The sequence below is a fragment of the Nannospalax galili genome, unplaced genomic scaffold (assembly GCF_000622305.1).
Source record: "Nannospalax galili isolate Female #2095 unplaced genomic scaffold, S.galili_v1.0 scaffold751, whole genome shotgun sequence".
NCBI lineage: Eukaryota > Metazoa > Chordata > Mammalia > Rodentia > Spalacidae > Nannospalax > Nannospalax galili.
Window position 1 is genome coordinate 5552281 of NW_008331125.1, and position 25645 is coordinate 5577925.

Here is a 25645-nt window from a genome sequence, read left to right on the forward strand (position 1 = left end):
TCTCTGTTTAGATCTTTAGCCCATCTTTTAATTGGGTCATTTGGTTTCTCGATTCTTTGTTTTTTGAGTTCCTTATATATTCTGGATGTTAAACCTCTGTCAGATGTATCACTGGTGAATATTCTTTCCCGTTCTGTGGGTTTTCTCTTCACTTTTTTGATTGTTTCTTTTGTGTACAGAAGATTTTTAGTTTAATGAGGTCCCACTTGTTGATTGCTGACCTTAATTCCTGAGCAACTGGTGTCTGATTTAGAAAATCCTTTCCTGCACCTGTATCTTATAAGCTACTGCCAATATTTCTTCTAATAGTTTTAGGGTTTCCAGTTTCACATTGAAGTCTTTGATCCATTTGGAGTTGACTTTTGTGGAAGGTGAAAGATAAGGATCTAGTTTCATTCTTCTACAGATGGAGATCCAGTTTTGGCAGCACCATTTGTTGAAGATGCTGTCTTTCTTCCATTGTGTGCTCTTGGCACCTTTGTCAATATCAGGTGGCTGAAATTGCATCTACTTGGGTTTGGATCTTCAATGATGTTCCATTCATCTATGTGTCTATTTTTGTGCCAGTACTATGCTGTTTTTAAGACTATAGCTCTGTAGTATACTTTGAGATCTGGTATATTAATCCCCCCAGTGTTGCTCTTTGCACTCAGGGTTGCTTTGGCTATCTGGGGTCTTTTGTGCTTCCATATGAATTCAAGGATTTTTTTTTTCCTCATTCTATGAAATATGTCATGGGGATTTTGTTTAGGATTGCATTGAATCTACATATTGCTTTTGGTAGGATGGTCATTTGCACAGTATTAATTCTTCTAATCCATGAGCATGGGAGGTCCTTCCATCTCCTGTTGTCTTCCTCAATCTCTTTCTTCAATGATTTAAAATTTTCATTGTAGAGATCTTTGGTATCTTTGGTCAGGTTTATTCGGAGATATATATATATATTTTTTGCAGCTATGGGGACAAGTATTTCCCTGTATTCTTTCTCCAATTGCTTGTTATTGGTATATAGTAAGGCTACTGATTTTTGTAGATCAATCTACTGAAAGTGTTGATCAGGTCTAGGAGTTTTCTGGTGAAATTTTTGGTATCTCTTAGGTATAGTATTATATCATCTGCAAAACGTGATAGTTTGACCTCTTCTTTTCCAATTAGTACTCCTTTAATTTCTTTCTCCCGTCTTATTGCTCTAGCCAGAGTTAAAAGCACTATGTTGAAAAGGAGTGGAGATAGTGGACATCCTTGTCTAGTTCCTGATTTTAATGGGAATGCTTCCAGTTTTTCTCCATTTAGAATGATATTGGCTGTGAGTTTGTTGTATATAGCTTTAATTATGTTGAGGTATGTTCCCTCCAGTCCAATTCCCTCTAGGATTTTGAACATAAATGCATGCTGAATTTTGTCAAAAGCCTTTTATGCATCTATTGAGATGGCAATGTGTTCTTTGTCTTTGAGTCCATTTACATGATTAATGATGTTTATTGACTTGCAGATATTGAACTCTCCTTGCATCTCTGGGATAAAGCCTACTCTAGCATGGTGAATAATCTTTTTGATTTGTGTCTGTATGCAGTTTGGAATTATTTTGTTGAGAATTTTTGCACTTATGTTCATTAAGGATATGGGTCTATAGTTTTCTCTTTTGGTTGTGTCTTTACCTGGTTTGGGTATTAGAGTGATGCTGCCTACATAGAAGGAATTTGGGAGTTCTCCTTCAGTTTATATCTTTTTTAATAATTTAAGTAGTATTGGCTGGAGGTCTTCTTTAAATGTCTGGTAGAATTCTGCTGTAAATCCATCTGGGCCTGGGCTATTTTTAGTTGGGAGGCTTTGTATTACTGTTTCAATTTCGTCATATGTTATGTGTGTCCGTTTCAACTGTTGATCTCTTCTTGTTTTAACAATGGTGGTTCCCATGATTTCAGATATCCATCCGTTTCTTTTAGATTTTCAAATTTGGTAGCATAAAGGTTTTTAAAATATTCCCTTATAATTTTCTGGATCTTTTTGGTGTCTGTTGTGATGTTTCTCCTTTCATCTCTGATTTTGTGGATTTGGAGGTGCTCTTTCTTTCTTTTGGTTAACTGAGCTAAGGGTCTGTCTATCTTGTTTAGCTTTTCAAAGAACCAGTTCTTAGATTCATTGATTCTTTGTATCGTTTTCTTTGTGTCTATTTCATTAATTTCTGCTCTGATTTTTGTTACTTCTCTTCTAATGGAGTTGGGTTTCATTTGTTCTTGCCTTTTCAGGGTCTTGAGTTGCAGTGTTAGGTCATTTATTTGGGCTCTTTCTAATTTTTTAATGTAGGCACTTGGAGCTCCGTCTTAGGACTACTTTTAATGTGTACCAGAGGTTGTGTTGTGTAGTATTGTCATTTTCATTGAATTCCAGGAGTTCTTTTATTTCTTTCTTAATTTCTCCTTTGACCCACTCACTGTTTAGCAGTGTGTTGTTCAATCACTACGAATTCATGTAGTGACTAGGGCCTCGTCCAGTGTTGATTTTGAGCTTTACTGCTTTGTGGTCTGATAGAATGCATGGAATTATGTCATTTTTTTTGTATTTGTTGAGGTTTGTTTTGTGGTCCAGTACGTGATCAATTTTTGAAAAAGATGTATGGTATCATTTAATTCAGGCATCTCTGTTTATTCTTTGTCCAGTTGACCTGTCTAATGGAGACAGTGGGGTAATGAAGTCCCCTACTATTACTGAGTTGGGGCTACCCTGTGTCTTAAAGTCCTGTAGTGTTGTTTTCATGAATTTGGGTGTACCAACATTTGGTGCATATGTGTTAAGGATTGTAATATCTTCTTGGTTAATTGTTCCTTTGTTCTGAATGAAGTGACCCTCCTTATCTCTTCTTATTAGTTTTACTTTGAAGTCTATTTTGTCAGATTTTAGAATTGCAATGCCTGCTTGTTTCTCAGTGCCATTTACTTGAAATATTTGTTTCCATCCTTTTACCTTAAGTTAGTGCCTGTCCTTGAAGGTGATAGATTTTTTTTGTCTTAATCCATTCACTTAGCCTGTGTCTTTTGACTGGGAAGTTCAGTCCATTGATATTCAAGGTTATTGTTAAATGATGTTTATTGGTTGCCATAATTTTGATTGCTGTTTGTGTTCTCTGTCTAATTTTGTGCTTCCGAGGTTATACCTTTATTTATTTTCTTTCATTGTCCCTGGGGTATAGTTGTTTCTCTCACTCCTCTCTGTATCGCTTCAAGTATTCTTTGAAGGGCTGGTTTTGTGGTCATGTATTCTCTCAGGCTTTTCATGTCATGGAAGATTTTTCTTTCCTCCTCAACTATAATAGACATTTTTGCTGGGTAAAGTATTGTGGGCTGACATCTATTGTCATGTAGAACTGAAAATATCTTGGTCCAGGCTCTTCTGGCTTTCATAGTTTGCATTGATAAGTCAGCTGTAATTTTGATGGGCTTTCCTTTGTATGTGAGTTGTTTTTCTTTTGATGTTTTCAGGATTCTCTCTTTGTTTGGTACATTTAATGTTTTTACTATGATATGTTGTGGGGAGTTTCTTTTCTAATCCTGTCTATTTGGTGTTCTATGTGCTTCCTGTATTTCTACAGTGATGTCTTTCCTTAATTTCGGGAAATTCCCTTCTACAATACTGTTTAAGTCTGGTCAACACATTAACCTGAAATTCTTCTCCTTCCTCTATTCCTATGATCCATAGAGTTGATCTTTTCATGGTGTCCCACATCTCTTGCATATTCCATTCCTGTGTTTTCTTAAATTTTCCATAATATTTGCTTGAGTGGTCCAATTCTTTAACTTTATCCTCTGGTGTTGCTATTCTATTTTCCATTTCATTCATTCTGGTGGTGAGGCTTTCCCCTGGTGTTTCAAGTTGGCTTACTGAGTTTTGTACTTCCTTCTTCATTTTTGCCTGAGTGTTCTTCAATGTTTCTATCTGTTTTGTGAATTCATTCAGTTTTTCCCTATCTTTTTTTAGCTCTTTGATTTGTTTGTCCGTGTGTTCTTTAAATTCGTTGAATTCCTTGATCATGTTTGATTTTTCTTTTAAATTCAGTGTCCTGGGTTATCTCTAGGGGATTCTCCTTGTAGAACTCTTCTACAGGATTGGTGGAGTTTGGTGGGGACATGGTGTTTTGGCTTTCCATTTCATTATTCTTTTATTGTGATTTTGGTATGTGAATTTCTTTTGTTATTCATGATTCTAATATGAGAATTAAGTTGAAGTATGCTTCTGTTTGTATTATTGATGTGCCTGGGTCCTTTTTATATGTTATATTAAGCTGATTTTACAGGTTTCAGGTTCTCTCAGGTTTTATTTTGGAGGGAACTGATGGCTTCATCTCATCACCATGTGGAGGCAGGATCCAGGCTCTCTCAGGCAGTCCCCTGCGTTCTCAGCCCTTATGCCAAAGGGAGGCCAGAACTGACACTCTGGATGCTCTTAAGCAGTCCACCCTCTCAGGTTGTTTGCTAGGATCTTAGCCTTAGCCTAAAAAAGCCATATCTTTTCTGGGGCCTTGGAGGGGCCTCATGAAATCCCAGGTAGAGGGATGGGTATGATGCAATTGGGGAAAGCTCACCACCATGTGGAGGCAGGATCCGGGGGCTCTCAGGCAGTCCCCTGCATTCTCAGCCCCTCTGTTAGAGAGAGGCCAGAGGGAGGCCAGAACTTGGCCCTCTCTTGGTAGGTGGTCTGCTGAGATCAGACTCAAGGAATTTTCTTTTCTTTCTAGAATCTTTTGTGTCCTGTTCTGCTCATGATATGCCTTTATCAGTATTTACATGTTTGCACATTTGGCAGTAGCAAGCAGAGAGGTTTTGTGTGTGTGTATGTGTGTGTGTGTGTGTGTGTGTGTGTATGTGTGTTAGGATGAGTGTTATTATTAAGTAGAGGAGGAAACAAAGCTGTGCTAATCTGTCTGAGGTTATACAGAATTGATTCAAAGGACGTTCTGAGCTCCATAGAGTGAATCAGTAGAGACACTGAGTAATTTCCATACAATAGCAATTTGGCCAGGCAGCTTACCAGATGTTGCTTCAACTCTCTGCTGTTTTGTAGAGTCTGTGTTAACTGCTGTACAAGACAGTGATTCTGAAGATAATACTAGTTCTTGTCATCTTTTTTTCATGAATTTATAATCTGGACCTTATGAGGTCACTTGTGAAAAGAATTGAACTCAGCAGCTAGAGGGACAATGGGATGCACGCAGAGCATATATGTGTTCATGGTTGCCTCAGATGGTAAGGACCAAATCCATAGAGGTGCGGAAAGAACAAGCTAGATCATTATTTTGTATTGTTTTGATACTCAACATGGCAACGGAATTTAAGGGAGTTTCCTTGAAGGTTACTCTAAGATATCTGTTTTAGAGTCCTTGGCAGCGTTCTTTATGGGATGACTGCTCCAAAGCCTCATTAGTACACGCTTTGCTGCTTCACTGGAGGTAGGTGTAACACAGGTGGGTGGTAGTGCAGAGGTTTATGTGACCAATCCCACCCCAGCAACTGGCACTAATTGGCTCCCCTGGGAAGTCCCAAGAGAAGCTGTCAATCTCAAGGACTCAGTTTTGTTTATATTTTTTGTGTGTGATTTCTCCTCTGCTGTTCTTTCTCCACTTCCATTCAGACTGCCTCCCCTTCTTGCACAAATAAATGCTTGTTCCCAAAGTGCAGATAATTAGAAAGACAAGACACACTTCAGATGGATTCCAACTGCATTTTCTGCACTTTCTATTCTCACTGGTCCATCCCCCATTCTCTCAGTGACTGAGAGACAATACACTGTTTTGTGAGAGGATGCTCTCCAAAGTGCAACGACACAGAAAGTGTAGGGAGAAATACACCAGGGAGTACATTGTCCCAATGCATTATAATGGTGATTTCTGGTCCTTCTAAGGTGACTTCAATTCTCCCCTTCTGAAACCTGACAATGATCTTAATTAAATCTTTGTGCTTTAAGGTTAAATAACAGAGCAAGGAAACCTTCATTTGAAAGATTTGGGTTGTAAAAATAGAAACTTTCTGTGGTCCTGGGAATGAGGATAATGGTGATAATAGCTACCGTTTAATAAGCACGTACAGGTGAAGAACTACTACATGCTCTTCTTACAGGAAGAAACCATACCTCAGAGGGAACTTGTTCAGGGTCTCAGAACAAGTGCTGATGTCAGAATTTGATCTTAGGTTAGCCTGGCTCCAAATGCTTGTGTTCTGAACTGCCAGGCTCTACCTCCCAGCGTACAAAAGCAATTCAAATTGGTTATCTAACCCACAATTCTGTCCGATATTTGAGAAACAGGAAGAGTTCAGGGACAGCTGACTAACCACACAGTGCTTTGTTATTTCATGTCACAAATTTCAGGTCATAAACCAATTAGTATTATTGCTGAATCCAGGTGATAATAAATTTTGTGGATAATGAGGGTGGATTAGAAGGACTTCATAACTCTCCCTTGATCTTTCTTACAATGAAGCATAAAATTAGGGAGGAGACTAGAGAGATATGGAGGGAACCTCTCTCTGCCTAAATTTCAAAGACTAGTTTGTGATTTGCCCATTCTGGCTTATGAGATACGAATAGGAGGGTGCAGTGGACTTTATTTCCTCTTGTCAGTGTGTACTGGGAAATTCAAGGAAGTAACCAAGTGCAGAAACATCATTTTATCTGTCTCATGTATACTTGGAGGCTAGGAAATTGATAGTTTCTTCTTTCTGAGTGTATTTAATTTAAGAAGCTTTTGTTTTAAGTACTAGTAATAAGGGGATTTAATCCTGATCAATGCAAATTGAGTTTTTGAAAAATCATTTCAATTTTAAACCCGAGGCTTTACTCTTGGGTTATAAATGTTAAACTCAGCCCACCTTTTTGCTTCATGGAAAGTAAAATTAATCTAGAGACCATCAGTGCTAATTAACTCAGATAGGCCCCAAATACACATTTCTTATTTCAATTGAGATGAATTTTAGTACTGTGGTCATTTTGGTATTGTTTAAGAATTAAATGGGATAGAAAGGTAGTCCATTTAGGTATATACTGAACCTCCTCTAGAGCATTCCCAGAATCATTTCATTTTAGTAGTAAATTTTTATAAAGGACTGTATAGGAGGCTGGGTGTGGTGGCATACACCTTTACTTCCTGCACTCAGGAGGCAGAGGCAGGCAGATCCCTGTGAGTTCAAGACCAGTGTGGTCTATACTGCAAGGCCTGGATTAGCTACAGTGAGACCCTGTCGGGTTGTGGGCATGCCTTAGCAGTTTAGAGCACCTCTTGCTCTTCCAAAGGACCTGGGTTTGGTTCCCAGCCCCTACATGGTGGCTAATAAACTTCCATAACTCCAGTTCCAGTTCCATGGCCTCGTCTGGCCTCTGTGAGCATTGCGTATTTGAGATGCACTTAAATGCATGCATACTCATAAATAAATAAAAACCAAGAAAGAAGAAAAAAAGATGTAGAGGAAGGTAAGTGGGAGAAAGACAATCTGTTAACATTTTCATGGAGTCTGACTAGGAGTGAAACATTGATGCTAAAAATCCAAGTTTCAAACATTACCTAGAGCGGCTCCTCTACAAGCAGCTTAGTCAGCCACTTCTGTTTCTCAGTCAGGGCTACGTCTATTTCATAAAGAAATTGGATGCAAAAGTGCATTTATAATTTAAATCACACTTCATCCATAATGTTTTACTTTTCCTACTGTGCTCTATGTTCAAAAAGAACTCTGTAACTTAGAAAGCAACGTCCTAATTCCTTTTGAATCTTCATTTTCATGTCTCCCAATAGGATAGAGATTCCATAAACAGTAAGAAGATTGAAAGTGGCAACAAGGAGAGAGAGAGAGAGAGAGAGAGAGAGAGAGAGAGAGAGAGAGAGAGAGAGGAGAATTTGGCCAGGGTACAGACAGGACAATCAACCCCTGACTCATAGCCTGTCTGGAAAGGTTGGCAAAGAATTGAAAATTTTACCCAGCTCATCTCTTCTCTTTTGGGCAAGATTGTTCTTATGCTTTCCCAGTAGATGATAAATATCTTGTATTTTAATAAAACTACCAGTGTGGAAGACACACGCTCCCTGGAGAACCTGTGAAGTTGGATGGCTGTCCAAGCCTGATTTTGTTGTCTATTTTTACTGCTCGTGTTCTCTGAAGGGATGATCAACTTTATGTAAACAGGTTGCATCCACATAAAGCCATTTTACATGGTACTTGAATAGACTGACAGATTTTTGGAAAACAACTGCCCTAGGGATCAATTAGTCCAATCCCTTCTTTGTAAGCAGTATAGGTTTTTTCCGCTCTGGGTTGAGATTTCAGGATGTTTTATTTTAAATTCACCTTGTCTTATCAATTCAGGTCCATTTCTTCCTTCTCTGCTTTCACCACCTGTGTCCAGGGTTAGAATCTTCATCTCAGTGTTAAAATCATGTTGGCTCTTTCAGTTCATATCCACAATCTATGTCTAGTTTTGTTTTTGTTTTAGCGAGTACAGTTTTTTTTTATTAGTTAAATTTGTTTTTTGACATTTTCGTACATATACAAATTACAATCTAATTACCTTTACCTCCCACCTTTGTGTAGAGTGGCAAATACAGAAACTTCCAACTACTCAAGATTCTGAGAATAAGTGATGGTTAAGGGCCTAGCTTCAAACGGCATTTATATAGCTTTTTAAAAAAGTAACTATTAAACTTGGCAAAGTAGGGCTCACCTATAAACCTAGGACTAGGGTGATATAAGCAGGATGAACATTAGTTCAAGCTAAGACCTTGTTTCAAAAAAGAAAAGAGGGACTCGAGAGATGGCTCAGTGGTTAAAAGCACTGGTTGTTCTTGCAGAGGACTGGGGTTTGGCCCCCAACACCCACATCTTGACTAACAACTGTTTGCAACACTAGTTCCAGGGGATCTGACGCCCTCTTCTGTCCTCTGCTGGCATTGAACAACACAGGTGCACTACATACCTGTAGGCAATACACTCATATATGTAAAATAAAAATAATGAGTAAAACATTTTTTTTTTAACGGAAAAGAACCTGGGATTGATGGAAGATAGGGTCAGCATGGTAACAACTCAGAGACCTGGACTGCAGCTCTGCTCTGTCTAGCTACTGCTAGGGAGGGATAATTTACTCAGCATCTCTGCACCTCAGTTTATTGCCATGGGACAAGTGTTCAGGTCATGCCTTTCCCCAAAAGGTTTTGTTTCAAATGTTAAGAAGTACAACATGAAGAATGGTCCTATTTCTAAAGTAGGTAGTAGGAGTCAAGCAAAGGTGAGATGAACTTCAATGGATTTCTTAGCTGAAGCCCTTGTTGCTTTCCTTTTTTTCATTCAAGAAATCTCTATTAAGTATATATTCTATCTTCCCGATTGTTCTAGATCTGGTGGCTACTCAGAACTGGTTTTATAAGCTGTTGGACTCTATCAGCCTTATTTTTCCAGTTTAGTTTTATTTTCTTATTTTGTATATTTTTTATTGAATTTTTGTGTATTTCTTATGTTTGGGATAATAATCCAAGAAGTACATCAGAGAACTTCATATCTTTAGGAGAGGTGCTCTCTGCCTTTCTTTTTATTCATTTGTCTTTAAATTAATATACAAAGTAATAGGTTTAATTAAGGATTTCATATATACTTCATTGTTTTTCCTTTGAGGCACCTGCGCACATAACCTTGTACACACATACAAGCCCCAGCCCTTCTCCTGCTGTCCCTTTTTTCTCCCTTCTAGCCCTGTTCTGCTTTCATGCCATATATTCAGTTACTCTCTTAAAGGTATCTGTCTATGATCCCTCTTTTAAATGCTTCTTTAATATCACCTAGCTTGCCCAACACATCTGTGAAGCAGAAACAAAACAGATTTTACTCGGTGTCCATCCCAGAAGCATAGCAGACTCGACTCATGCATGTACATCATCAAGGGAAAGGCTTTCTCTTATTTGTCTGTGGATAGAAGGTTTAATGTAGTGCTCGACTCCTGGAAGATATTTAATAAATGTGTTATGTGAGTCAAGTTGTCCATAAATGGAAAGCTATTCCTTGAAAATTTTGAGCTTCTTGTTTTAGAAGGGATTATTATAAAGTGGATTTTTGAAATAGGTGGAATTTGCAGTCAAAAAATAGATCAGGAATTTATGGGGAATTTCCTAAGGGTATAAAGATGATATCAGAACAAAATTACTTATAGATAAGCACAGGGAGGTTAGAGAAGGCAAGATACAGCTTTGCAGACAGCTCTCGCTGGCATTTTTCTAAGTCTGGGTAAATTTTCTTGTTATCTTGACTGTAGGTTTTGTCTGTGAGTGTAAAATTATTACTTAAGGAAGTTTATTCAATTGCTAATATGGGGAGAAGAGACACAGCCCCAGAAATGTGCTTCATTTTTCACATTGTACAAGGCCTCTGTGTACATATGAATTCACTTCATTAAACTGATGATGAGTCTACTTTCCTACTTTGCTATTTCATTACTCTCTTGTACTTTCATATACTTCTGCAGAGCATGGAATATGCCTCATATGCTATTATCTTCCCTTAGCTATTTATTCATAAACACAGGAAAACTCAATAAATATTTTCTAAAAAATGATGAATATGATACCACAGACATTTTTCCAATTTAGAATCTGAAGATGGAGGTAGTATATATGAAAAACAAATTAAGAAGATGCTTGTTTTCAAAGTAGAGAGAATAAGAAAAGAAATCTATTATTTCACTACCAAAGAATAGCCACTATTAAGAGGTCAGGTTGGGCTGGGGAGACGCCTCATTCTGTATAGTGCTTGTTGTAGAAGCATGTGGAGCTGAGTTTGATCCCTAGAACCCCTGTAACAAAAGCTAAACTTGAGGACTAGAGAGGCAGACAAGTAGGTCCTTGAGGCTTGCTGGCCAGCCGGTTTTGTATTTTCTCATGAGTTCTAGGCCAGTAGGCGACCCTATATCAAACAGAACAAGACAGAAAGCACAAGGTGAACAATGGCACGTAAGTAACAACATACAAATTTGTCTTTTAGCTTCCATACACATCTGCGTACATATACTTAATCATTTGTGCTCAAATGTGTGTGTGTGCACACACACACATCACACATATACACACACTAAAAAAAAGATGGTAGATTATTTTCATCTAGACATATTTCATACAAAGGAAGCTTTATGAATAGTTGTACCCATAGTATACATGCAAATTTGCATTTTGAGTTTTTTCATTTGAAATTAAAGTTTTTATAATCATCATACGTACTGTTTTATAAGGGATTTTTTTTATACTAAAAATTTCAAAACCATAGATGTCAAGATCATTTTCACACACTACATTTGATTGTACCTACATAGTTTCTTAAGCATTGATACTTTTGTTTTACTACTTCTAATTCTACTTTTTCCTATTTTTCCATATAAAGGGCTGAAGTAAACTTTTTAGGCATGGAAACTTTCATGGTTTTCCTTTTGAATCTTTTCAAAGCATCAAGTACTTCTTGGCAAACTGCTTTTCAGAAGTTCATGCCAATCTTTTTGCCCTATATAACAAGGCATAAATGCTCCAAATTCACTGTCAATTTATCGGTAATAATTTTTAAGAAAATTATAAACTGATTTTAGCCAAAAAGATACTTTCTTATTTTGTTTAAATTTGAAGCTGTTTGGAGCTTGCTGCAGAGGCCAAATCTTTCACTTACCATTTTCATTCTTTGGTGAGTTGTCTTTGCATGTCTTCCCATCTGTCTTTCTTATTGAAATGACTGATTGGTTCATTCCATAAGGCTTGTTATTTCCTGCAGGTATAGTCACACAACAGTGCTTTAGCTTATGCTTCAGGGTCATTTATGGACCCTGGTGAAGCCAGCAGCACACGGCAGCCACAGCTGCTTTGTGGTCTGTGGCAATGCAGCTCCAAGGGGGCTGAATTACCAACAATCCCTTCTTTCTGCTAACTCAGTATTGCAAAACTGAGGCTTGGTTGTGGAGACTCCACTCTTCCCTTTGTCTCTACTATTATTAGATAGGTCTAGAAGTTGTGGGGAGTTGGAGCTGTGGCCATGTTCGGTTTATGCTGCTTGCAGAGCTGTGAAATGTCCCCAACCACTCGATATGCTCTGCTCCTCACTTGAGCAAATTACCAACAGCTTGTGTGTGACTCTCTAAGAATAATGAGAACCTCATTTTAGGCATGGGGACAGATTGTGTCTGTACTTGGCAGCCCACATCCTACTGCAGCTGGGATTGCTTGAGACACTCCACTGAGCAGTAGGGCTCATCTGACAGAGAAGTGTCCATTTTATCTGAGGAGCTGCTGAGTTTGTCAACATCTGGCAAGAACACTTCCTCTAGCCTAGCTTCCCTCCCTAAACTCCTGGGCATGACAAATGTTAATGTACAATCTCTGCAGTCTTTTTCATTACCATGTCATTTTATCAGAGATCTAATGCTAAATTCCTTCAAACATGCTGTAAGCTAAAGGTTTATTTATAAAATAAGACATATGCTATAAAATCCACATCAAGATATGCAGGTTGTATTTTAAATACTATTTTTCTTATTTCGCATGAAGTAGCAGTAGTTCAGGTATGGCTAGAGGTATAAAAATGATACTGTAGCAAAGGAACTATTAAGAACAGGTAGATACAACTTGAGTCTGGAAGTCTTTTCCAAACACTATACTATACTAGTTTTATTACTTTTCTTTTTATGAGTTTACAATACCTCCTTATAACTTATAAGATTATGTTTAGATTCACTCTGGCCACCCTTTTCTATGAAAATTTCATTTTATTTTAAAAACAAATATTCACCTATAAAATTCTATATATTTAGGGGCTGGAGACATGGCGCAGCAGTTAAGAGCACTGACTGCTCTTGCAGAGGACTCGGGTTCAATTCCCAGCACACACATGGTGGCTACAAACTGTCCTTAACTCCAGTTCCAGGGGAATCTGATGCCCTCTTCTGACCTCCGCAGCATTGCATGATCTATATATTTAAAGTATACCACTTTATGTTTTCATATATATATATATATATGTGTGTGTGTATATATAGTGGCATGGTCAACTACTGACTGGCCCCTGACTCAAGGATCTATAACCTGGTATCAACTACCATTGGTAGCTATGCTATATGTGTCTCTTTAAATATAAGACTGCAATATTGTTTTAAAATATTCTTTAATCATACCTGAAGAGATGACTCATTGGTTAAGAGCACTTGCTACTCTTGTGGAGGACCTGAGTTCAGTTCCCAGCACCCACATCAGGTGTCTTACAACTGCCTGAAACTCCAGTTCCAGAGAATCTAATGTCCTCTGGCCTCCACAGAGGCCATGCAGTGCACATAAATAAAAATAATTTTTAAAAATCTTTAATCAACTTTGTTGATTTTACCACAGAATACTTGCACACCACTCTGTAAGAAACAAACCCACTGCAGGTTCTATCAGTGTGACTGACATCTTCAGACATCAGTCTGCTGCTCAGTTACCCCCTTCAGGTATGTTTCCTCAACACTATGCCAGCTCACACATTCACCATAAATTCCTTTTTAAGTCCTCTGTGTTATGTGTGTACTATTATTTTCTAGAAATGAGAGCTAACTGTATTTCCTTTAAAATAAAGCTTCTATCTGGCAGTAGCACTTTTTCTAATGTGACTTCCCTCTATAAACCCCTGGATGTGATGAAAGCTAGATTTCTACAATGTCTTTCATCACTTGTCATTTCCTGGGAATCAAATTTTAAATGCTTTCAGACCCACAAAACACGTAACACATTGACTAGAAATATTTCCATGCATTATGTATGTAATAATAGTTGTTTGACTATTCCTTCTAAAACATCCATCATATTCCAATGATGAGCATGTTTCTAGGGGAACACATGAGATTATGTTATTAATTTCATATTTCAAATGAAGTCATAAATACTTAAAATATCTTTAAAAGTGTTTTAATCACTTTCTTAAAGATTAAGGTATATACCAGAAAATCAGAATCTATTTTATTTCTAAGTCTCTGAGGAGGCCATGTTTGACAGTTTTTTAATTATATAATTAATGGGTCATCTGATGATAATGTTTGAAATAGTACCCTTGTATCAAGGTGATAATGTGATTTCAGGAGGTTTTATGTTTGACTAGTATGTGCAAGACTCCAAGCTTGCTACCCAGCATCATGAATAAGGTAAGGTAAGATAAGATAAGATAAAATAAAGGTATGTGTAGACTGGACTCTAGCAATGGTTTAGAGAGGAGTTCTTTGGAAAAGATTGAATCTGGCATGATGGTGGAGTGACACAGAATCTGGTAGTGTTTGTTTTCTGGAGTTTCTCTGTAAGCTAGACTTGGTAAAGGTGAACCAAGGGACTTCTGCACTAAAACAAAATCTCAAGATTCCAAATGCAATACTGAAACAATAAAGTTTTCTTGACCGTGACTGTCCAGGGAGAGGATGAGCTTGCTATATACATCAGGATTATAATTCAGAAAGACATTATCAAGTTGCAGACATGTTTAAAAAAGTAAAGAAATGGTGCTTAAGGGATTATATCTGGAGGTTTTGGAATGATGTTGCTTAGAGTATTTTCTGGACTCTGGAATGAATTATGGCCAAAATCAAGTTTATTTTTGAATAGTTACTACTATGATCTTGTTTATTTACCCTGAAAACTATATACTATGAAATACTTATGCCCTCATAACTGAGGAAGTTCATGAAGAAAAAGTGAGTGGTTTATACACCTAGCAAGCAGCAGAGGGAGGATTTGAAACTACTTCTCATGGAGTCTAAAAAAACCAACTCTTGAGACACTGGGAAGCTAGTCAGGAAATGGAAAACGAGTTATGAATAATTATTAGGAGTTATAAAGAACTGTGAGATGAACCAATGAGTTAATGCTGGTGAAGCAGAAATACATACACTCTTTCTAATCTCGGCTGACGTAGTAGAACAGTGACCTTCATCTTCATCCCTTGATATGAAGACAGCTCACAAAAACCACAAGAGGGAGGAAGGGTAAAAATGATACCCTGAGCTGGGGAGCAAAGCATTAGTTGGGGCAGCACTCTTTGTCTTTTGGAACAATTAAACTTGGCTGCTGTTCTTCAGGAGATACTCTATGACAGACACACTATTTGCTGATAACTCCTAGTGTGCACTAATAGCTACACTAATTGAGCATTTGCTAAAAGTCAGACCTTGAATTAAATGCTTAATATATGCTCTTTCATTTAATCTTTCCAGTAGCCCTATGGTATCAACACCATAATATTCTTACTTCACAGATTAGGAACCTGAGGCATGTAAAAGTTCAGATAACTTTTCCAAGATCACACATGCTGTTATCAACTAACAGATAACACTGTTCCCTTGGTTTCCATAGACATTGGTTTGAAAACTTCCTGTGAATACAAAAAAAAATCTCTTAATGCTCAAATTCTTTGTATAAAATGACATAGTATTTGTGTTTAACCTATGGACAATCTCCTGTGTATTTCAGGTCATCTCAGAATACTATAATACACACTACAATTTAAGTGACTGGTAAATAGCTATCACATTGTACTTTTTATGGAGTAATGACAAGGAAAATATGTATACATGTTCAGTACAAATATAATATTCTTTTAAAAACATAAAAACTCATAGTTCATTGTGGATTTAGAAACTATGGATACATAGGGCCTGCTGTTTGTCTTAGTATCACAATGACACAGTGTATGATAAAACAATTACCTTTTGCTTTTTATACTTTAAACAGTCCATATCATTTTTATATTGTAATATTTTAAATAATATTTTATTAACTCTTTGAGAACTTTATATAATGAATATTAATCATATTCTAACCCTTCTTCTATCTACCCTCAGATCAACCCCTACCTCTCTACTTCCCTCTCTTTGTGTTTTCTATTTTTCAAAAGCCTATGGAGTCTAATTTGTGTTCCCCAAATGCTCTTGGGTATAGCTCCATCCCTTGGAGCCTGGTCAGCTTACATGGTATAACAGTCTTAAAGAAAACTGAATCTCCCTCTTCCCACAGCTATCACTTGCCTCCTCAGCTAGAGCAGGGCTTCTTACCCACCTCCCCACTCCATGCTGGCATTTGTTTAGCTTGGGCTTACAATGGTCTTGCGCACTCTCTCACAAGCACTATGGGTTCATATATGTAATTGCCCTGTTGTATCTGGAAAATATGGTTTCTTTGTATTCATCTACCACCTCTGCCTCTGTCCCCTCTTCTACAATGATTCCTGAGCCTTAATGGAGAGAGTGTGATATTGACTTTCCATTTAGAGTCACTCTGCAGTCTTTTATTTTCTGCAAACTGACCAGTTGTGGGTCTCTGTTTTAATCATTATGTGCTGCAAGAAGAAGCTTCTTTGGTGAGAGTTGAGAAATGCATTAATCTATGGCTAAAACAATAAGTCACTAGGAGTCAGTTTAATACTATGCCATTTGGCAGGTGATAGTAGTAGGATCTCCCCTATGGCCTGTGATCTGTTGAATCTAGAGTTTTGGCCTTGATAATAATTTCAAGTATGGGCTCCACCTTTTGAAGTAGGCCTTAAATAATTAGAAAGTAGTTAGTTACTCCCATAACATTCTCACTCCTATTGTACCTCGCTTTGTGAGGAACCACCACACTGATTTCCATAGTGGCTGCTCCTATTGTACTCCCATCAATAGTAAAATAGTAAGTGTTCCCTTTCCCCACATCCTGGCCAGCATTCATCATTGGTTATTTTTTGAATCTTAGCCATTCTGTCTGGGGTAAGATGAAATCTCATAGTCATTTTAATTTGCATTTCCCTGATGTTTAAAATGTTAAATATTTAAAAAATATTTTTTTCTTAGCCATTTTTGTTTCATGTTTTGATAACCCTCTATTTAATTCTTTGGCCCAATTTTAAATTGATTTTAATGTTTAATTTTTTGAGTTCTTTGTATATGCTAGATACTAACCCTTGGTCAGATCCATAGCTAGTAAAGATTTTTTTTTTTCTTCCATTCTATAGGTTGCCTCTTTACTGGAATGATTATTTCCTTTTCTGTATAGAAGCCTTTTAGTTTCATAAGGTCCCATTTCTAGTTATTGATCTTAATGCCTGCACTGTCAGGGTCCTGTTCAGCAAGTCCTTTCCTATGCCTCTAAATTCCAGTGTATTTCCTACTTTCCTTTCTATCAGATTCAGGGTAGCAGGTCTTATGTTGAGGTCCTTGATCCATTTGGAATTGAGCCTTATGCAGGGTCAAAGATAACTATCAAGTTTCATTCTTTTGCATGTACCTGTCCAGTTTGACAAGCACCATTTGCTGAACCTGCATTCTTTTCTCCAATGTGCATTTCTGGTCTCTTTGTCAAAAATCAGGAGCTGTTAGTGGGTGGACTTAAATCTGGGTTCTCAGTTCTCTTCCATTGATCACAGTATCTTTTGATGCCAGTGTTGTGCTGGTTTTTACTATAGCTCTGTAGTTTAATTTGAAATCAGGAATTGTGATGCCTCCACCTCTTCTACTATTCCAGATTATCTTGACTATCTTGGGTTTTTGTGTTTCCATATGAAACCAATCTGTATTTCATATGAAATTTGAGGCCAATATACTGATTTCCATGTGCTTATTTTGTATCCTGTTACTTTGCTGAATGTATTTATCAGCTTGAGTCTTTAGGGTCTTATAAATAGTTTATCTAGATGATTGTGTAGACCCAATCAAATTATGGCTGCAAAATTATATTAAAGAAGACCATAGAAAACTTCCATGTCTTTTTGCTTCAGTGAAAGACACATTGGATCAGGCCTCAGGACAAATGAATCCTGAGAGCAGAATTGGAACCACTTCCTAAAATTGTAAGGTGATATGAATAGTGCTCTACCTTCTTGAAGGCGGGACTGGATCAGATGGTACCTTTGACTGAATATCCACAGAACAATATAATTTCTACCTGTGTCCTCTGGAGGCCAGGGATGCTGGCATGCATATGAATGCATATGACTGACTGGTGTACCTTAAAGTAATCATGAAGCCATGAGGGGAAGCAATCTTCTTTCGACCCTCTCAGTATAATTTTAGTATTTCTGTTGAACTTTGGATTCTTCAGTCATCAAATGATCATAACCCAAGAGAAAGGGGGTGGTCACTGCCTTTCCATGTGGTAATATCCTGCCTATGAAACATCAGTGCCCTAACTTTGAAAATGTTGAACAACTTGTGTTCACCATCCCTAAGTTAAAAAAACAAAAAGAGGAATACAAAAAGTAAGGGTATTTATGATACACTCTTCTGAGAATCAAGGTTGACTGATGATTCCTTCAGAAACAAAAATTATTCTTAAGGTATGACTGTTGAATTAGCAGTTTATAACACTACATACTTTTGTGGGTAATTCATCACTGACTGGAGTTCACTTTACCTGTCCTGTGATTACAGGTTATCTGAAATATATGCTTTCTGAGATATTGACAAATACTTTTGAATTATTATTTTGGAAGACATCAAGACACTTATCTCCCTTTAGTGCTCTTGACTTCAGCACTAATTCAAAGCATTTCAGCTTTTAGGTATTGTCTGAGCATCTATAAAGGTAGTGAATAATATTAAGATAGCTGTGCTTTTTCCTCTCACAATTGATTTCCTGGCTCCAGGGGTGATGACTCTTTTCAATAAAAGCACTACCTGGGATTGTTTTCTTTTCACTGTAAAATTGAGATAGCCTCTGAAACCTGAACCACTTTCCAATTTATTGAAGGAGACCACCTAATGTTTTAAAGCAGGCTCAGTCCTTCTAAAGCACACCCATTTTAGAGCCAGCCAAAGGAAGTGACTTGCTCTGCAGAAAAAGATTTCCAGGATCATTGTTATTTTAATTACTTACCAGTGATCACAGAGTAAGAGAAGCAATGTCAGTGACCTCTAGCTGGCCTGGGGGATGACTTGTTTTTTCATATCTGTAGAACCTTGTGCTGAGGGAGAAAAAATGTCTAAAAATAAAACATATTTACTGAGAACCTCTGGGGAAAGGTGCAAAGAGCCTGTATTGTAGGAGCCAAGATTAAAAATTAAGTGCTTGAGATCTGCAGAGAAACTGCCATCAGCAGAGCCCTGGGCTTTTCCTGGTTAACTTTGTGCCACCTGATTAATTTTGATAAATCGACTTTGAGTACTAATATCCTTTGGGCTTGTTGTTGTTGTTGTTGGTGGTGTCCATAGCTCATAGTGACCCATTTCCTGGTGAATTTTTTTTCTTCATAGTTCGGTGATTATTTCATTAGACACCAAAGTAGGATCTTGTCTCTTCAAAATCTCATTGTATTCTGCATATAATATTTCTTACTGATCATCCTGCAAATAAGAACTTCATGGAACAGAAAACAGGGTGTAGTTGTGATACAAATACTGTTTAAAATATATGCATAAAGAAGATCTATAAAGCAGAGAGAGTAAGCCAGAGGGATTTGATGGACAACCTAGTTTTGAGTTGGCTCCTACTCTCTTGGATTTTGGTCCAATTCTCCACTCCTTCCATAGGACTAACACTTTCAGCTAAAAGGCTGAATGCTGTGGTGGCTTCTTCATCAGTCACTACCCCTGCCATTGCTATGGCTATATTTTCAAGCATCTTTGGCTCTGTAGTCTATAAAGCATTTGAAAGGTTCTCTTTTCTAACTTCATAAATGTTGAAAGATCTCAAGAAAGACTGTAACTGAATGAGCTGGAGTAAGTCTGCAGCTGATATTTGACTCCAAAACTAAAACAGTGAGTTGTAGAATTCTGACTATTTTTTTGTGGAAATTGGAGTAGGATTTTCTTTAAAAGAAATTACTTATGGCTGATAAAAATGTATCTATTTCTATGTTTCAGAAGGTAGTCTGTTATATTCTTCACTCCACCTCTACCATTTTAATATGTTTTGAATATAGTTTGTCCCCCAGGAGTCCAGTGACCTTGGACTCCATGGATGTACTGTTGGAAGGTGGTGGAACCTTAGGGAGGAAGGGTCCCGTGGGACATTCTTAGTTCATTGGGGTATGAGGTAGTTGAGGTTTTGACTATGACTTCTTGGTAGCTCTTATGTGAACCCTTGAGTTTTCATGAGAGGATTATTATAGAAGGATCAAGCCTGGCCCCTCCTGTGCTTCCTGTTTGGAATGTGACTTCTTGCTTTCACATGGGCTTTCACTGTAATGCGCTGACATCCACTGTCCTCAGTAGAGGCTGAGGAAGTAGGTCAATATGATTTTGCACTCTTAACCTCTAAAATGATGATCACAATAAACCCCTTCTTCATAAATAACCTGTATTAGTTATTTTGTTACAGAAAAGCTAATAATATACTATCTAATTAAGCATTTGAAAGTAATCAAAGCTAGGAGACTAAGAAGGCCTAGGGACACAGGATTACTTGTGTGCAAATCTCAAAGCTTCTCTGAGCCCAGAACTAGACTGCTGACTGCTTGGTGATGCTCCCTATGTACCTGTCTAGAGGTATATTCTAATAGGTTCGGGACTGAGGCATGTAAGTAGAGCATGCTTTTATGTGCACTAAGTATTCAAATTAAATTCTACATTATTATTGCCATATCATTTGCATGGAAAAATGGATGATAACCCAGAAGTGAAAATATATTAATGCTGCAAAGAGCTTTTTTAGCCTTGACTCTGGTTTTAGGCAGAATAAATATGTTTGATGATAACATTGATGTTTACAGAAAAGATTTCAGTCAGTTGGGTCAGGGTACTTGTCAAAGCACAGTGAGAAGAAACCTTTAAGTTTTAGCAGGACAACGAATGAAGGAATGGCTAATTCAGGGGATTTTTCTGACAGTCATTTTAAATTCTTTTTTTAAAAATTTTAATTATTTACTTAATAACCACATAGAAGAAGCATTTCATTACAACAGCATTGAGATATTCAATAACATTTTCCTGAGCTAAGATGCATCTCTTTCAAAATTGGCTGTAAATCTTTAGGTTTAAATTCCTTTTATACTTCCTGCTATAATAAATGCTTTGAATAGTACAGTGAATTAAGGCTGTAATTTCTAACATTTTAAGTTCTCATATCACTTTATATCTAACTTAATTTTCTGGAATATTAAGATGTGTGGTTTCTGCTATGTTTATAATAAAGGAGGGTATAAATACATTTTGATTTCTGTTTCTTCATGCTATTTTCTAGTGTAAATTAATTTTTTTTCAGAAAAAGGTGTGCCTTTTAGCAAAATATCTTCAGAACATAGGGTTTGAATATTCATTTAAATCGTAGTTCTTGTGACCTTATCTAAGCTCTGTGCTGTTGAATCTAAAGTGTATGAGTTCTTATGGTTGAGCAGTAGCTTAGTGACATTTTAATGTCATGTATTCTCTTTAGCCTGTTTGCATATTGCATGCAGACTAAATTTTTGGATTTTTTAAAAAACACAAGCTATGCTGGGAAGTGATTGTGACATGACTTGTCCTTTTGAACCAACTACACTTTACTAGCGCTTTTGCTTTATTCTTGAATGACCCATTCCACTGAGAGACAGAAAACAGTTTCTGTGGTGTCATGATGCCTTGGCTACTGTGTTATGTTAATTACTTTCTATTTTGACCTTAAATGCTTAAAGAATGCAGCTAGCCACATGTGACTACCTGAAGGAAATGAGGCCAGAAGTTACAGATGTCCTGCTCACCGCTACTAAGCTGTGGTAGCTTCCCTAAAGAGTTGTAATCCTGTAGACAACTTCCTCTTTGGAGAGTTGCAAAGTGTAGAAACTTTTGAGGGAGGGGCTTAGCTGCAGTAATGGGACTAGGAGTTGTCTTCCTCAGAAAAACCAACTTGGCTGCTGGTGTGTCAGAAATGGCCCTTCCTGTCATGACTCAGGTCCCGCCTACTTGACAGTTACAGTCTTTGGGAAGAGGGTGAGAGAGCTATCTGCTCTCTCTTTGGCAGTGCTTCTTGCATGGTGAATGCCAGCTGCAACTGGATCAGGTATGCTGACATGTCTGGAGGGTGGTTAAGAACAAGAGTATAAGAACCAGGCTATCGGAACTGGCAATTGCAGAAAAGGGGCTCTGAATTTAGGGTGATCTAGATATTTCTTGTTGCAATCAGAAGCAAGGACACAAGATGATTTTGACAATTGATCAACCAGGGTCAAGGAATGGGACTTGAAAATATAATTGTTTGGGGAAAAAGAAAAAGAAAGATAAGAATGATCATGAGCAGATTGTGAAGTTCCAGGCTCTCCATCCTGTTTCTTTTGCTAAAATATTGAGTTGAATTTACTGTAGTCTCACCTCCAGGCAGACACAGCTGTCACCTAAGCTCCTGTGTCCATCTTGCTCTGTCAGTGTTGGATTTCAGCACTGGATTTCACACTATTAAAAAAAATAAGTCACAGGATGTCACTGTACCCAAACTTGCCAAAGACATTCCATCTCCCTTGGAATGAGCTGAAATAGTCTTACCATGGCCAACATGGCATGCCTGGGCCTGGTTCTGGCCCCTCTCTTTCCTCATCTTGCCCTGCTCTATTCCCACTGACTCCATTCAGGTTCCTCTGCCTTCTTTGCTGTTCCTTGAATATGCTGTGTACACTCCTTCTTTGAGCCTTCCCACCTACATTTCCCTTTGATTAGAATGTTCTTCCTCCAGATGTCCACATGAGTCACTTCCTCATGTCCCTCCTGTCTCTCTCTGTCCAAATGGCACTTTAGAAAAGAGGCATTTATGGCGTGCTGTCTGAAATAGCACATTCACACATGCCTGATCACTTTCCTTCCACTTACCCTCCTAACTCTAACCTACCATATTATATTAAGTACAATCATATGAAATCATCTGTTGGTGGATCAGGAATAGCTTACTATTGGCCATTTCATATGGTTCGACATATTTATTAATTAATTATTTCTATTCCTTCCTTTACATGAGCCTAGGCATTTGTTTTGATTTGGGCCTCATCTCTGCTACATAAAACATAGCAGGCATTTAGAGAAGTTGCATGGGATGAATGTAAATGAATAGGAAATCTAGTGGAATTTGTTGATAGTAAACAAAGAAAATTTAGATGAGAAGTAATTTTTGTGTGTATGACTAAGAAGAGACTCTAGAAGAAAGGGCTTCTGAGAGAATCTGAAAAATTTTGAAGGATTCATTTGGAGCCATGTGAAATGTAAAGTTCCTAATTTGAACTCTGGGTTATCTATGGACTTTATTTATAATTTTCCCCATGTGCTTTTCTGAAATTGAGACCAAGAGAGCTAATATAAATCTTTGATAAAATAATTCTGAATTGAGAAATTTTCTCAATTGGTAATTTATAGGGTTAATTAAGCTTGTCAATTGTGATATAACTTGCTTTTAAAAAATTTTTATTTTAAGGGATGGTTTTAATGTAGTTACAAAGCAAATCTGAAACATAATGCAGAATTCAGGATATAAACAGATAAATCATAGGATAAAGCAATTTATAAGGAAGTGAATAAATTGCTTTGGGAAGACTGAATTTACAAAGCATTTCATACAGAACGTCTCAAAAAATCTTGATCATTTTTATAGCCCTGTTCCCAGAACTCTCCTTAGTCCCCCCACTGGAGCCCATAGACTCTGTTATCCCTGCTAAGGACCACAGTGTTGTCAGTGTCCCCAGCCATTCCTCAGTGTAAATATGCCCACTGAGTCTAGTCAGCCTATCTAGAATCCCTTGTTTTAGGAAGATCAGCTCTTTTTCATCTAGTAGCAATCAGTTGCCAACATTCCTTCAGATAAGATTGGGGTCTATTCATTTTCCCAGCTCTATGCTGAGTTATTGTCTGCCTGAGTTTGCATGGGACTTGTTTATGCTGACACCATTGCCATAGATTCATATGAGCAGGTTCCCAGGAGCTTGTAGGACTCTGTTTCTATACAGTCATGCACCTCCTCTCTGGCTCTTATAATCATTCTGCCCGCTCTTCCAGGATGGTCCCTGAGCCTTGGGTGGGAGAAGTTTAATAAAGGGGTCCTGTCCAAGGACCATCATTTAGCAGACTCTTGATCTTTACACTTTGGCCATTTATGACCCTTTGTGTTCCTGGCTCTCTGCTGCATGAGGGAGCTTCATTATTGAGAACTGAGATTCATTAGTGTCTCCTTCTTTATCCCTATTCTATGTTCCATGAGCCTTAGGCATAGAGGTTGCATTGCAGATGTGCCACTTAGGTCTGGGCAATTCATAGACAATGTTCACGTGTGACCAGTTGTGGTACTTGGCAATAGTCTCTCTGGTTTTTTTTTTTGGTCTTTTTGAGACAGGGTCTCCCTGTAGCCCCAGCTGTCCTGTAACTCACTATGTAGACCAGGCTGCCCTTGAACTCACAGAGATCCATCTGCCTCTGCCTCCTGAGTGCTAGGATTAAAGGCGTGCACCACCATGCCTGGAAAATTACTTATTATTTTTAGAGTTTGACTTTCCTATTTTGTGCTGTTAATATTTTCCTTTGTCAAAAATATAAAGAAAATGATGGAATAGGTGAGACTTATTCTGGAACTTCTTTAACTTGCAAAAGGAAAAGTTGACACTCTTGTATTGATCTACAATTATTTCTTTTAATTTTTTTGAAATCATACTGTTCCCTGAAACAGTGATCTAGGAATTATTTATTTAAAAAGCTGAGTGTAGTGTCTCACATGTAATCTTAGCACTCAGTAGGCTGAGATGAGAGAATTGTCATTAGTTGGAAGCCAGCCTGAACTACCTTGCAAAATGCTTATCACAACAGATGATAACAATTGTTCTAGAATGAGTGACATAGTTCTCAAATGTATAGACTGGTGTGTGTGTGTGTGTGTGTGTGTGTGTGTGTGTGTGTGTAGCTACAGTCTTTTGTGGTTCTCCTTTATGTTCATATATTAAAAGTTGCATTTGATATGTTCGAGTTTGCCTGTTTCCTCTAACTTTATCCTCACAAGTTTCTCTTTTGGAGTTTGTATGTGGTCTGTCACTTTTCAGACGAGTTTCAGTGATGTTGTCCTCCATGGATTTCTGCACGTGCACTTCCTCCCACCTGGTTTCTAGGTTCATCTTCTAGTGGTTGAGCGGTGGTGATACGTTTGTGTGCATTCACTGTTTTGACTTTTAACTTTTCATTAACTCTTCATGTTTCTTCTCAGTCTCAGAAGACCTCTGAAATAGTTTCCTTTGATTTGCCTCACCTAGACATTAAAGTATCTGACACTTTTAATTTTTTGAAAGAAAACCTGAAAGTACATTAGATCCATAGGCCAGGTTTCCATTTGCCTTTTTAATCCATGGGGAGTGTACAGATTCCTCTTCTGTTGTGAACAGTCCAACTCACTGCTCTGAAAATATGAAATAATTTTGCTTCTGGGATCTATGTTAAATAACCTGATGGACTCAGCGCATTAGCGCTTGAGAAGCCAGACTGACTTTCTCATTGGAAAAATGTATGGATGGAGGCAGTGTGGAGTGTGGATCAGGGGCCATCACCTCTCTCTGGAATGTCTCATGAATTGCACCTTTCATTTTGTTTCCCAAGTCTGGATTTTCAGCACAAGAGTGGACGGGATAAAGCTGCAGCATTTTGTATCATCCTGGAAATGCAGGCAAAAGTCAGTGCCCAGAACATGATTACTGATCTTCTCAGGGCTCCAAGAAGAATTGACCAGAGA

At 37.8% G+C, this 25645-nt stretch overlaps 1 protein-coding gene across 6 annotated transcripts in view; it reads left to right on the top strand.

Annotated features, from left to right (window-relative positions):
• The window catches only part of LOC103724528 (cAMP-specific 3',5'-cyclic phosphodiesterase 4D-like), a 754636-nt gene that overhangs the window by 305692 nt on the left and 423299 nt on the right, over positions 1 to 25645 (top strand). The window contains exon 1 of one of the 6 annotated variants that reach the window (XM_008821635.3): positions 21917 to 21961. The exons of the other annotated variants lie outside the window; for them this stretch is intronic. The gene's annotated coding sequence lies outside the window, so the exon portion shown is untranslated. Of the gene's footprint in view, positions 1 to 21916; positions 21962 to 25645 lie in introns of those variants that run through there. 6 annotated transcript variants of the gene reach the window in all.